The sequence below is a fragment of the Schistocerca gregaria genome, unplaced genomic scaffold (genome assembly GCF_023897955.1).
Source record: "Schistocerca gregaria isolate iqSchGreg1 unplaced genomic scaffold, iqSchGreg1.2 ptg000131l, whole genome shotgun sequence".
Lineage (NCBI taxonomy): Eukaryota > Metazoa > Arthropoda > Insecta > Orthoptera > Acrididae > Schistocerca > Schistocerca gregaria.
The window spans coordinates 6295085-6308619 of NW_026061717.1; positions in this window are offsets into that span (position 1 = coordinate 6295085).

A 13535-nucleotide genomic window follows, 5' to 3' on the forward strand; every position below is an offset into this window, starting at 1 on the left:
GACTGTTGTATTATATCCCGATGCAATTTCTGTGTTTCATCAACACTCCGATAGTCCACAGATTAAAGAATGCCTCCTGATGTGAATCGGAAACTACTACTGGTCTTCCTGGGAACAATCAAAGCGTACACTGTTTGAGACATTACTCCCATGGAGGAAAGTGCGCATGCTGACTGTTGTATTCAATCCCGATGCAATTTCTGTGTTTCATCAACACTTTGAAGGTCCACAGATTAGAGAATGCCTCCAGATTTGCATCAGAAACTACAACTGGTCTACCAGGGAACGATCAAAGCGTAGACTGTTTGAGACATTACTATAATGACGAAAGTGCGCATAGTGACTGTTGTATTCAATCCCGATGCAATTTCTGTGTTTCGTCAACACTCTGATAGTCCACAGATTACAGAATCCCTATAGATGTGCAACGGAAACTACTACTGGTGTAGCAGGAAACGATCAAAGCGTAGACTGTTTGAGACATTACTCCCATGAAGGAAAGTGCGCATGGTGACTGTTGTATTCAATCCCGATGCAATTTCTGTGTTTAATCAACACTCTGATAGTCCACAGATCACAGAATACATCCAGATGTGCATCGGAAACTACTACTGGTCTCCCAGGGAACGATCAAAGCGTACACTGTTTGAGACATTACTCCCATGGAGGAAAGTGCGCATGGTGACTGTTGTATTCAATCCCGATGCAATTTTGGTTTCATCAACACTCTGATAGTCCAAAGATTACATTATGCCTCCAGATGTGCAACGGAAACTACTACTGGTCTCCCATGGAACGATCAAAGCGTAAACAGTTTGAGACATTACACCCATGGAGGAAAGTGCGCATGCTGACTGTTGTATTCAATCCCGATGCAATTTCTGTGTTTCATCAACACTTTGAAGGTCCACAGATTACAGAATGCCTCCAGATTTGCATCGGAAACTACTACTGGTCTACCAGGGAACGATCAAAGCGTAGACTGTTTGAGACATTACTATAATGAGGAAAGTGCGCATACTGACTGTTGTATTCAATCCCGATGCAATTACAGTGTTTCATCAACACTCTGATAGTCCGCAGATTAAATAATAGCTCCAGATGTGCATCGGAACCTACTACTGGTCTTCCAGGGAACGATCAAAGCGTAGACTGTTTGAGACATTAATCCCATGGACTAAAGTGCGCATGGTGACGGTTGTATTCAATCCCGATGCAATTTCTGAGTTTCATCAACACTCTGATAGTCCACAGATTACAGAATTCCTCAAGATGTGCATCGGAAACTACTACTGGTCTTCCAGGGAACGATCAAATGGTAGACTATTTGAGACATTACTAACATGGAGGAAAGTACGCATGATGACTGTTGTATTCAATCCCGATGCAATTTCTGTGTTTCATCAACACTCAGATAGTCCACAGATTACAGAATGTCTCCAGATGTGCATCGGAAACCACTACTGGTCTTCCAGGGAACGATCAAATCGTAGACCGTTTGAGACATTACTCCCATGAAGGAAAGTGCGCATGGTGACTGTTGTATTCAATCCCGATGCAATTTCTGTGTTTAATCAACACTCTGATAGTCCACAGATTACAGAATGCATCCAGATGTGCATCGGAAACTACTACTGGTCTCCCAGGGAACGATCAAAGCGTACACTGTTTGAGACATTACTCCCATGGAGGAAAGTGCGCATGGTGACTGTTGTATTCAATCCCGATGCAATTTTGGTTTCATCAACACTCTGATAGTCCAAAGATTACATTATGCCTCCAGATGTGCAACGGAAACTACTACTGGTCTCCCATGGAACGATCAAAGCGTAAACAGTTTGAGACATTACACCCATGGAGGAAAGTGCGCATGCTGACTGTTGTATTCAATCCCGATGCAATTTCTGTGTTTCATCAACACTTTGAAGGTCCACAGATTACAGAATGCCTCCAGATTTGCATCGGAAACTACTACTGGTCTACCAGGGAACGATCAAAGCGTAGACTGTTTGAGACATTACTATAATGAGGAAAGTGCGCATACTGACTGTTGTATTCAATCCCGATGCAATTACAGTGTTTCATCAACACTCTGATAGTCCGCAGATTAAATAATAGCTCCAGATGTGCATCGGAACCTACTACTGGTCTTCCAGGGAACGATCAAAGCGTAGACTGTTTGAGACATTAATCCCATGGACTAAAGTGCGCATGGTGACGGTTGTATTCAATCCCGATGCAATTTCTGAGTTTCATCAACACTCTGATAGTCCACAGATTACAGAATTCCTCAAGATGTGCATCGGAAACTACTACTGGTCTTCCAGGGAACGATCAAATGGTAGACTATTTGAGACATTACTAACATGGAGGAAAGTACGCATGATGACTGTTGTATTCAATCCCGATGCAATTTCTGTGTTTCATCAACACTCAGATAGTCCACAGATTACAGAATGTCTCCAGATGTGCATCGGAAACCACTACTGGTCTTCCAGGGAACGATCAAATCGTAGACCGTTTGAGACATTACTCCCATGGAGGAAAGTGCGCATCGTGACTGTTATAATCAATCCCGATGCAATTACTGTGTTTCATCAACACTCTGACAGTCCGCAGATTAAAGAATGGCTCCATATGTGCATCGGAAGCTACTACTGGTCTACCAGGGAACGATCAAAGCGTGACCGTTTGAGACATTACTCCCATGGAGGAAAGTGCGCATGGTGACTGTTTTATTCAATCCCGATACAATTTCTGTGTTTGATCAACACTCTTGTAGTCCACAGATTACAGAATGTATCTAGATGTGCATCGGAAACTACTACTGGTCTTCCAGGGAATGATCAAAGCGTAGACTGTTTGAGACATTACTCCCATGGAGGAAAGTGCGCATGGTGACTGTTGTATTAATCCCGATGCAACTTCTGTGTTTCATCAACACTATGATAGTCCACAGATTACAGAATGCCTCCAGATGTGCATCGGAAACTACTACTGGTCTACCTGGGAACAATCAAAGCGTACACTGTTTGAGACATTACTCCCATGGAGGAAAGTGCGCATGGTGACTGTTGCATTCAATCCCGATGCAATTTTGGTTTCATCAACACTCTGATAGTCCAAAGATTACATAATGCCTCCAGATGTGCATCGGAAACTACTACTGGTCTCCCATGGAACGATCAAAGAGTAAACAGTTTGTGACATTACACCCATGGAGGAAAGTGCCCATGGTGACTGTTGTATCCAATCCCGATGCAATTTCTGTGTATCACCAACACTCTGATAGTCCACAGGTTACAGAATAACTCCAGATGTGCATCGGAAACTACTACTGGTCTTCCAGGGAACGATCAAAGCGTAAACTGTTTGAGACAGTACACTCATGGAGGTAAGTGCACATGGTGACTGTTATATTCAATCCCGATGCCATTTCTGTGTTTCATCAAAACTCTGATAGTCCACAGATTACAGAATGCCTCCAGATGTGCATCGGAAACTACTACTGATCTTCCAGGGAACGATCAAAGCGTAGACGGTTTGAGACATTACTCTTATGGAGGAAAGTGCGCATGGTGACTGTTGTATTCAATCCCGATGCAACTTCGGTTTCATCAACAGTCTGATAGTCCGCAGATAACAGAATGCCTTCAGATGTGCATCGGAAACTACTACTGGTCTTCCAGGAAACGATCAAAGCGTAGACTGTTTGAGACATTACTCCTATGGATGTAAGTCCGCATCGTGACTGTTGTATTATATCCCGATGCAATTTCTGTGTTTCATCAACACTCTGATAGTCCACAGATTACAGAATGCCTCCTGATGTGAATCGGAAACTACTACTGGTCTTCCTGGGAACAATCAAAGCGTACACTGTTTGAGACATTACTCCCATGAAGGAAAGTGCGCATGGTGACTGTTGTATTCAATCCCGATGCAATTTTGGTTTCATTAACACTCTGATAGTCCAAAGATTACATAATGCCTCCAGATGTGCATCGGAAACTACTACTTGTCTCCCATGGAACGATCAAAGCGTAAACAGTTTGAGACATTACACCCATGGAGGAAAGTGCGCATGCTGACTGTTGTATTCAATCCCGATGCAATTTCTGTGTTTCATCAACACTTTGAAGGTCCACAGATTACAGAATGCCTCCAGATTTGCATCAGAAACTACAACTGGTCTACCATGGAACGATCAAAGCGTAGACTGTTTGAGACATTACTATAATGAGGAAAGTGCGCATAGTGACTGTTGTATTCAATCCCGATGCAATTTCTGTGTTTCATCAACACTCTGATAGTCCACAGATTACAGAATCCCTATAGATGTGCAACGGAAACTACTACTGGTGTAGCAGGGAACGATCAAAGCGTAGACTGTTTGAGACATTACTCCCATGGAGGAAAGTGCGCATGGTGACTGTTGTATTCAATCCCGATGCAATTTCTGTGTTTAATCAACACTCTGATAGTCCACAGATTACAGAATGCATCCAGATGTGCATCGGAAACTACTACTGGTCTTCCAGGGAACGATCAAAGCGTACATTGTTTGAGACATTACTCCCATGGAGGAAAGTGCGCATGGTGACTGTTGTATTCAATGCCGATGCAATTTTGGTTTCGTCAACACTCTGATAGTCCAAAGATTACATTATGCCTCCAGATGTGCATCGGAAACTACTACTGGTCTCCCATGGAACGATCAAAGCGTAAACAGTTTGAGACATTACACCCATGGAGGAAAGTGCGCATGCTGACTGTTGTATTCAATCCCGATGCAATTTCTGTGTTTCATCAACACTTTGAAGGTCCACAGATTACAGAATGCCTCCAGATTTGCATCGGAATCTACTACTGGTCTACCAGGGAACGATCAAAGCGTAGACTGTTTGAGACATTACTATAATGAGGGAAGTGCGCATACTGACTGTTGTATTCAATCCCGATGCAATTACAGTGTTTCATCAACACTCTGATAGTCCGCAGATTAAATAATAGCTCCAGATGTGCATCGGAACCTACTACTGGTCTTCCAGGGAACGATCAAAGCGTAGACTGTTTGAGACATTAATCCCATGGACTAAACTGCGCATGGTGACTGTTGTATTCAATCCCGATGCAATTTCTGTGTTTCATCAACACTTTGAAGGTCCACATATTACAGAATGCCTCCAGATTTGCATCAGAAACTACTGCTGGTCTACCAGCGAACGATCAAAGCGTAGACTATTTGTGACATTACTATAATGAGGAAAGTGCGCATAGTGAATTTTGTATTCAATCCCGATGCAATTTCTGTGTTTCATCAACACTTTGAAGGTCCAAAGATTACAGAATGCCTCCAGATTTGCATCAGAAACTACTACTGGTCTACCAGGGAACGATCAAAGCGTAGACTGTTTGAGACATTACTATAATGAGGAAAGTGCGCATAGTGACTGTTGTATTCAATCCCGATGCAATTACAGTGTTTCATCAACACTCTGATTGTCCGCAGATTAAATAATAGCTCCAGATGTGCATCGGAACCTACTACTGGTCTTCCAGGGAACGATCAAAGCGTAGACTGTTTGAGAAATTAATCCCATGTAGGAAAGTGCGCATGGTGACTGTTGTATTCAATCCCGATGTAATTTCTGTGTTTCATCAACACTCTGATAGCCCACAGATTACAGAATGCCTCCAGATGTGCATCGGAAACTACTACTGGTCTTCCAGGGAACGATCATAGAGTAGACTATTTGAGACATTACTAACATGAAGGAAAGTGCGCATGGTGACTGTTGTATTCAATCACGATGCAATTTCTGTGTTTCATCAACACTCTGATAGTCCACAGATATCAGAATGCCTATAGATGTGCAACGGAAACTACTACTGGTCTAGCAGGAAACGATCAAAGCGTAGACTGTTTGAGACATTACTCCCATGGAGGAAAGCGCGCATGGTGACTGTTGTATTCAATCCCGATTCAATTTCTGTGTTTAATCAACACTCTGATAGTCCACAGATTACCGAATGCGTCCAGATATGCATCGGTAACTACTACTGGTCTTCCAGGGAACGATCAAAGCGTAAACTGTTTGAGACAGTACACCCATGGAGGTAAATGCACATGGTGACTGTTATATTCAATCCCGATGCCATTTCTGTGTTTCACCAAAACTTTGATAGTTCACAGATTACAGAATGCCTCCAGATGTGCATCGAAAACTACTACTGGTCTTCCAGGGAACGATCAAAGCGTAGACGGTTTGAGACATTACTCTTATGGAGGGAAGTGCGCATGGTGACTGTTGTATTCAATCCCGATGCAACTTTGGTTTCATCAACAGTCTGATAGTCCGCAGATAACAGAATGCCTTCAGATGTGCATCGGAAACTACTACTGGTCTTCCAGGAAACGATCAAAGCGTAGACTGTTTGAGACATTACTTCTATGGAGGTAAGTGCGCATGGTGACTGTTGTATTAATCCCGATGCAACTTCTGTGTTTCATCAACACTCTGATAGTCCACAGATTACAGAATGCCTCCAGATGTGCTTCGGAAACTACTACTGGTCTTCCTGGGAACAATCAAAGCGTACACTGTTTGAGACATTACTCCCATGGAGGAAAGTGCGCATGGTGACTGTTGTATTAATCCCGATGCAACTTCTGTGTTTCATCAACACTATGTTAGTCCACAGATTACAGAATGCCTCCAGATGTGCATCGGAAACTACTACTGGTCTTCCTGGGAACAATCAAAGCGTACACTGTTTGAGACAATACTCCCATGGAGGAAAGTGCGCATGGTGACTGTTGCATTCAATCCCGATGCAATTTTGGTTTCATCAACACTCTGATAGTCCAAAGATTACATAATGCCTCCAGATGAGCATCGGAAACTACTACTGGTCTCCCATGGAACGATCAAAGAGTAAACAGTTTGAGACATTACACCCATGGAGGAAAGTGCCCATGGTGACTGTTGTATCCAATCCCGATGCAATTTCTGTGTATCACCAACACTCTGATAGTCCACAGGTTACAGAATGCCTCCAGATGTGCATCGGAAACTACTACTGGTCTTCCAGGGAACGATCAAAGCGTAAACTGTTTGAGACAGTACACCCATGGAGGTAAGTGCACATGGTGACAGTTATATTCAATCCCGATGCCATTTCTGTGTTTCATCAAAACTCTGATAGTCCACAGATTACAGAATGCCTCCAGATGTGCATCGGAAACTACTACTGGTCTTCCAGGGAACGATCAAAGCGTAGACGGTTTGAGACATTACTCTTATGGAGGAAAGTGCGCATGGTGACTGTTGTATTCAATCCCGATGCAATTTTGGTTTCATTAACACTCTGTTAGTCCACAGATTACAGAATGCCTCCTGATGTGAATCGGAAACTACTACTGGTCTTCCTGGGAACAATCAAAGCGTACACTGTTTGAGACATTACTCCCATGGAGGAAAGTGCGCATGGTGACTGTTGTATTCAATCCCGATGCAATTTTGGTTTCATTAACACTCTGATAGTCCAAAGATTACATAATGCCTCCAGATGTGCATCGGAAACTACTACTGGTCTCCCATGGAACGATCAAAGCGTAAACAGTTTGAGACATTACACCCATGGAGGAAAGTGCGCATGCTGACTGTTGTATTCAATCCCGATGCAATTTCTGTGTTTCATCAACACTTTGAAGGTCCACAGATTACAGAATGCCTCCAGATTTGCATCAGAAACTACAACTGGTCTACCAGGGAACGATCAAAGCGTAGACTGTTTGAGACATTACTATAATGAGGAAAGTGCGCATAGTGACTGTTGTATTCAATCCCGATGCAATTTCTGTGTTTCATCAACACTCTGATAGTCCACAGATTACAGAATCCCTATAGATGTGCAACGGAAACTACTACTGGTGTAGCAGGGAACGATCAAAGTGTAGACTGTTTGAGACATTACTCCCATGGAGGAAAGTGCGCATGGTGACTGTTGTATTCAATCCCGATGCAATTTCTGTGTTTAATCAACACTCTGATAGTCCACAGATTACAGAATGCATCCAGATGTGCATCGGAAACTACTACTGGTCTTCCAGGGAACGATCAAAGCGTACATTGTTTGAGACATTACTCCCATGGAGGAAAGTGCGCATGGTGACTGTTGTATTCAATGCCGATGCAATTTTGGTTTCGTCAACACTCTGATAGTCCAAAGATTACATTATGCCTCCAGATGTGCATCGGAAACTACTACTGGTCTCCCATGGAACGATCAAAGCGTAAACATTTTTGAGACATTACACCCATGGAGGAAAGTGCGCATGCTGACTGTTGTATTCAATCCCGATGCAATTTCTGTGTTTCATCAACACTTTGAAGGTCCACAGATTACAGAATGCCTCCAGATTTGCATCGGAAACTACTACTGGTCTACCAGGGAACGATCAAAGCGTAGACTGTTTGAGACATTACTATAATGAGGAAAGTGCGCATACTGACTGTTGTATTCAATCCCGATGCAATTACAGTGTTTCATCAACACTCTGATAGTCCGCAGATTAAATAATAGCTCCAGATGTGCATCGGAACCTACTGCTGGTCTTCCAGGGAACGATCAAAGCGTAGACTGTTTGAGACATTAATCCCATGGACTAAAGTGCGCATGGTGACTGTTGTATTCAATCCCGATGCAATTTCTGTGTTTCATCAACACTTTGAAGGTCCACATATTACAGAATGCCTCCAGATTTGCATCAGAAACTACTACTGGTCTACCAGCGAACGATCAAAGCGTAGACTATTTGTGACATTACTATAATGAGGAAAGTGCGCATAGTGAATTTTGTATTCAATCCCGATGCAATTTCTGTGTTTCATCAACACTTTGAAGGTCCAAAGATTACAGAATGCCTCCAGATTTGCATCAGAAACTACTACTGGTCTACCAGGGAACGATCAAAGCGTAGACTGTTTGAGACATTACTATAATGAGGAAAGTGCGCATAGTGACTGTTGTATTCAATCCCGATGCAATTACAGTGTTTCATCAACACTCTGATTGTCCGCAGATTAAATAATAGCTCCAGATGTGCATCGGAACCTAATACTGGTCTTCCAGGGAACGATCAAAGCGTAGACTGTTTGAGAAATTAATCCCATGTAGGAAAGTGCGCATGGTGACTGTTGTATTCAATCCCGATCTAATTTCTGTGTTTCATCAACACTCTGATAGCCCACAGATTACAGAATGCCTCCAGATGTGCATCGGAAACTACTACTGGTCTTCCAGGGAACGATCATAGAGTAGACTATTTGAGACATTACTAACATGAAGGAAAGTGCGCATGGTGACTGTTGTATTCAATCACGATGCAATTTCTGTGTTTCATCAACACTCTGATAGTCCACAGATATCAGAATGCCTATAGATGTGCAACGGAAACTACTACTGGTCTAGCAGGAAACGATCAAAGCGTAGACTGTTTGAGACATTACTCCCATGGAGGAAAGCGCGCATGGTGACTGTTGTATTCAATCCCGATGCAATTTCTGTGTTTAATCAACACTCTGATAGTCCACAGATTACCGAATGCGTCCAGATATGCATCGGTAACTACTACTGGTCTTCCAGGGAACGATCAAAGCGTAAACTGTTTGAGACAGTACACCCATGGAGGTAAATGCACATGGTGACTGTTATATTCAATCCCGATGCCATTTCTGTGTTTCACCAAAACTTTGATAGTTCACAGATTACAGAATGCCTCCAGATGTGCATCGGAAACTACTACTGGTCTTCCAGGGAACGATCAAAGCGTAGACGGTTTGAGACATTACTCTTATGGAGGGAAGTGCGCATGGTGACTGTTGTATTCAATCCCGATGCAACTTTGGTTTCATCAACAGTCTGATAGTCCGCAGATAACAGAATGCCTTCAGATGTGCATCGGAAACTACTACTGGTCTTCCAGGAAACGATCAAAGCGTAGACTGTTTGAGACATTACTTCTATGGAGGTAAGTGCGCATAGTGACTGTTGTATTATATCCCGATGCAATTTCTGTGTTTAATCAACACTCTGATAGTCCACAGATTACAGAATGCCTCCAGATGTGCATCGGAAACTACTACTGGTCTTCCTGGAAACAATCAAAGCGTACACTGTTTGAGACATTACTCCCATGGAGGAAAGTGCGCATGGTGACTGTTGTATTAATCCCGATGCAACTTCTGTGTTTCATCAACACTATGATAGTCCACAGATTACAGAATGCCTCCAGATGTGCATCGGAAACTACTACTGGTCTTCCTGGGAACAATCAAAGCGTACACTGTTTGAGACATTACTCCCATGGAGGAAAGTGCGCATGGTGACTGTTGCATTCAATCCCGATGCAATTTTGGTTTCATCAACACTCTGATAGTCCAAAGATTACATAATGCCTCCAGATGTGCATCGGAAACTACTACTGGTCTCCCATGGAACGATCAAAGAGTAAACAGTTTGAGACATTACACCCATGGAGGAAAGTGCCCATGGTGACTGTTGTATCCAATCCCGATGCAATTTCTGTGTATCACCAACACTCTGATAGTCCACAGGTTACAGAATGCCTCCAGATGTGCATCGGAAACTACTACTGGTCTTCCAGGGAACGATCAAAGCGTAAACTGTTTGAGACAGTACACCCATGGAGGTAAGTGCACATGGTGACTGTTATATTCAATCCCGATGCCATTTCTGTGTTTCATCAAAACTCAGATAGTCCACAGATTACAGAATGCCTCCAGATGTGCATCGGAAACTACTACTGGTCTTCCAGGGAACGATCAAAGCGTAGACGGTTTGAGACATTACTCTTATGGAGGAAAGTGCGCATGGTGACTGTTGTATTCAATCCCGATGCAACTTCGGTTTCATCAACAGTCTGATAGTCCGCAGATAACAGAATGCCTTCAGATGTGCATCGGAAACTACTACTGGTCTTCCAGGAAACGATCAAAGCGTAGACTGTTTGAGACATTACTCCTATGGAGGTAAGTCCGCATCGTGACTGTTGTATTATATCCCGATGCAATTTCTGTGTTTCATCAACACTCTGATAGTCCACAGATTACAGAATGCCTCCTGATGTGAATCGGAAACTACTACTGGTCTTCCTGGGAACAATCAAAGCGTACACTGTTTGAGACATTACTCCCATGGAGGAAAGTGCGCATGGTGACTGTTGTATTCAATCCCGATGCAATTTTGGTTTCATTAACACTCTGATTGTCCAAAGATTACATAATGCCTCCAGATGTGCATCGGAAACTACTACTGGTCTCCCATGGAACGATCAAAGCGTAAACAGTTTGAGACATTACACCCATGGAGGAAAGTGCGCATGCTGACTGTTGTATTCAATCCCGATGCAATTTCTGTGTTTCATCAACACTTGGAAGGTCCACAGATTACAGAATGCCTCCAGATTTGCATCAGAAACTACAACTGGTCTACCATGGAACGATCAAAGCGTAGACTGTTTGAGACATTACTATAATGAGGAAAGTGCGCATAGTGACTGTTGTATTCAATCCCGATGCAATTTCTGTGTTTCATCAACACTCTGATAGTCCACAGATTACAGAAACCCTATAAATGTGCAACGGAAACTACTACTGGTGTAGCAGGGAACGATCAAAGCGTAGACTGTTTGAGACATTACTCCCATGGAGGAAATTGCGCATGGTGACTGTTGTATTCAATCCCGATGCAATTTCTGTGTTTAATCAACACTCTGATAGTCCACAGATTACAGAATGCATCCAGATGTGCATCGGAAACTACTACTGGTCTTCCAGGGAACGATCAAAGCGTACATTGTTTGAGACATTACTCGCATGGAGGAAAGTGCGCATGGTAACTGTTGTATTCAATGCCGATGCAATTTTGGTTTCGTCTACACTCTGATAGTCCAAAGATTACATTATGCCTCCAGATGTGCATCGGAAACTACTACTGGTCTCCCATGGAACGATCAAAGCGTAAACAGTTTGAGACATTACACCCATGGAGGAAAGTGCGCATGCTGACTGTTGTATTCAATCCCGATGCAATTTCTGTGTTTCATCAACACTTTGAAGGTCCACAGATTACAGAATGCCTCCAGATTTGCATCGGAATCTACTACTGGTCTACCAGGGAACGATCAAAGCGTAGACTGTTTGAGACATTACTATAATGAGGGAAGTGCGCATACTGACAGTTGTATTCAATCCCGATGCAATTACAGTGTTTCATCAACACTCTGATAGTCCGCAGATTAAATAATAGCTCCAGATGTGCATCGGAACCTACTACTGGTCTTCCAGGGAACGATCAAAGCGTAGACTGTTTGAGACATTAATCCCATGGACTAAAGTGCGCATGGTGACTGTTGTATTCAATCCCGATGCAATTTCTGTGTTTCATCAACACTTTGAAGGTCCACATATTACAGAATGCCTCCAGATTTGCATCAGAAACTACTACTGGTCTACCAGCGAACGATCAAAGCGTAGACTATTTGTGACATTACTATAATGAGGAAAGTGCGCATAGTGAATTTTGTATTCAATCCCGATGCAATTTCTGTGTTTCATCAACACTTTGAAGGTCCAAAGATTACAGAATGCCTCCAGATTTGCATCAGAAACTACTACTGGTCTACCAGGGAACGATCAAAGCGTAGACTGTTTGAGACATTACTATAATGAGGAAAGTGCGCATAGTGACTGTTGTATTCAATCCCGATGCAATTACAGTGTTTCATCAACACTCTGATTGTCCGCAGATTAAATAATAGCTCCAGATGTGCATCGGAACCTACTACTGGTCTTCCAGGGAACGATCAAAGCGTAGACTGTTTGAGAAATTAATCCCATGTAGGAAAGTGCGCATGGTGACTGTTGTATTCAATCCCGATGTAATTTCTGTGTTTCATCAACACTCTGATAGCCCACAGATTACAGAATGCCTCCAGAAGTGCATCGGAAACTACTACTGGTCTTCCAGGGAACGATCATAGAGTAGACTATTTGAGACATTACTAACATGAAGGAAAGTACGCATGGTGACTGTTGTATTCAATCACGATGCAATTTCTGTGTTTCATCAACACTCTGATAGTCCACAGATATCAGAATGCCTATAGATGTGCAACGGAGACCACTACTGGTCTAGCAGGAAACGATCAAAGCGTAGACTGTTTGAGACATTACTCCCATGGAGGAAAGCGCGCATGGTGACTGTTGTATTCAATCCCGATGCAATTTCTGTGTTTAATCAACACTCTGATAGTCCACAGATTACAGAATGCCTCCAGATGTGCATCGGAAACTACTACTGGTCTTCCTGGGAACAATCAAAGCGTACACTGTTTGAGACATTACTCCCATGGAGGAAAGTGCGCATGGTGACTGTTGTATTAATCCCGATGCAACTTCTGTGTTTCATCAACACTATGATAGTCCACAGATTACAGAATGCCTCCA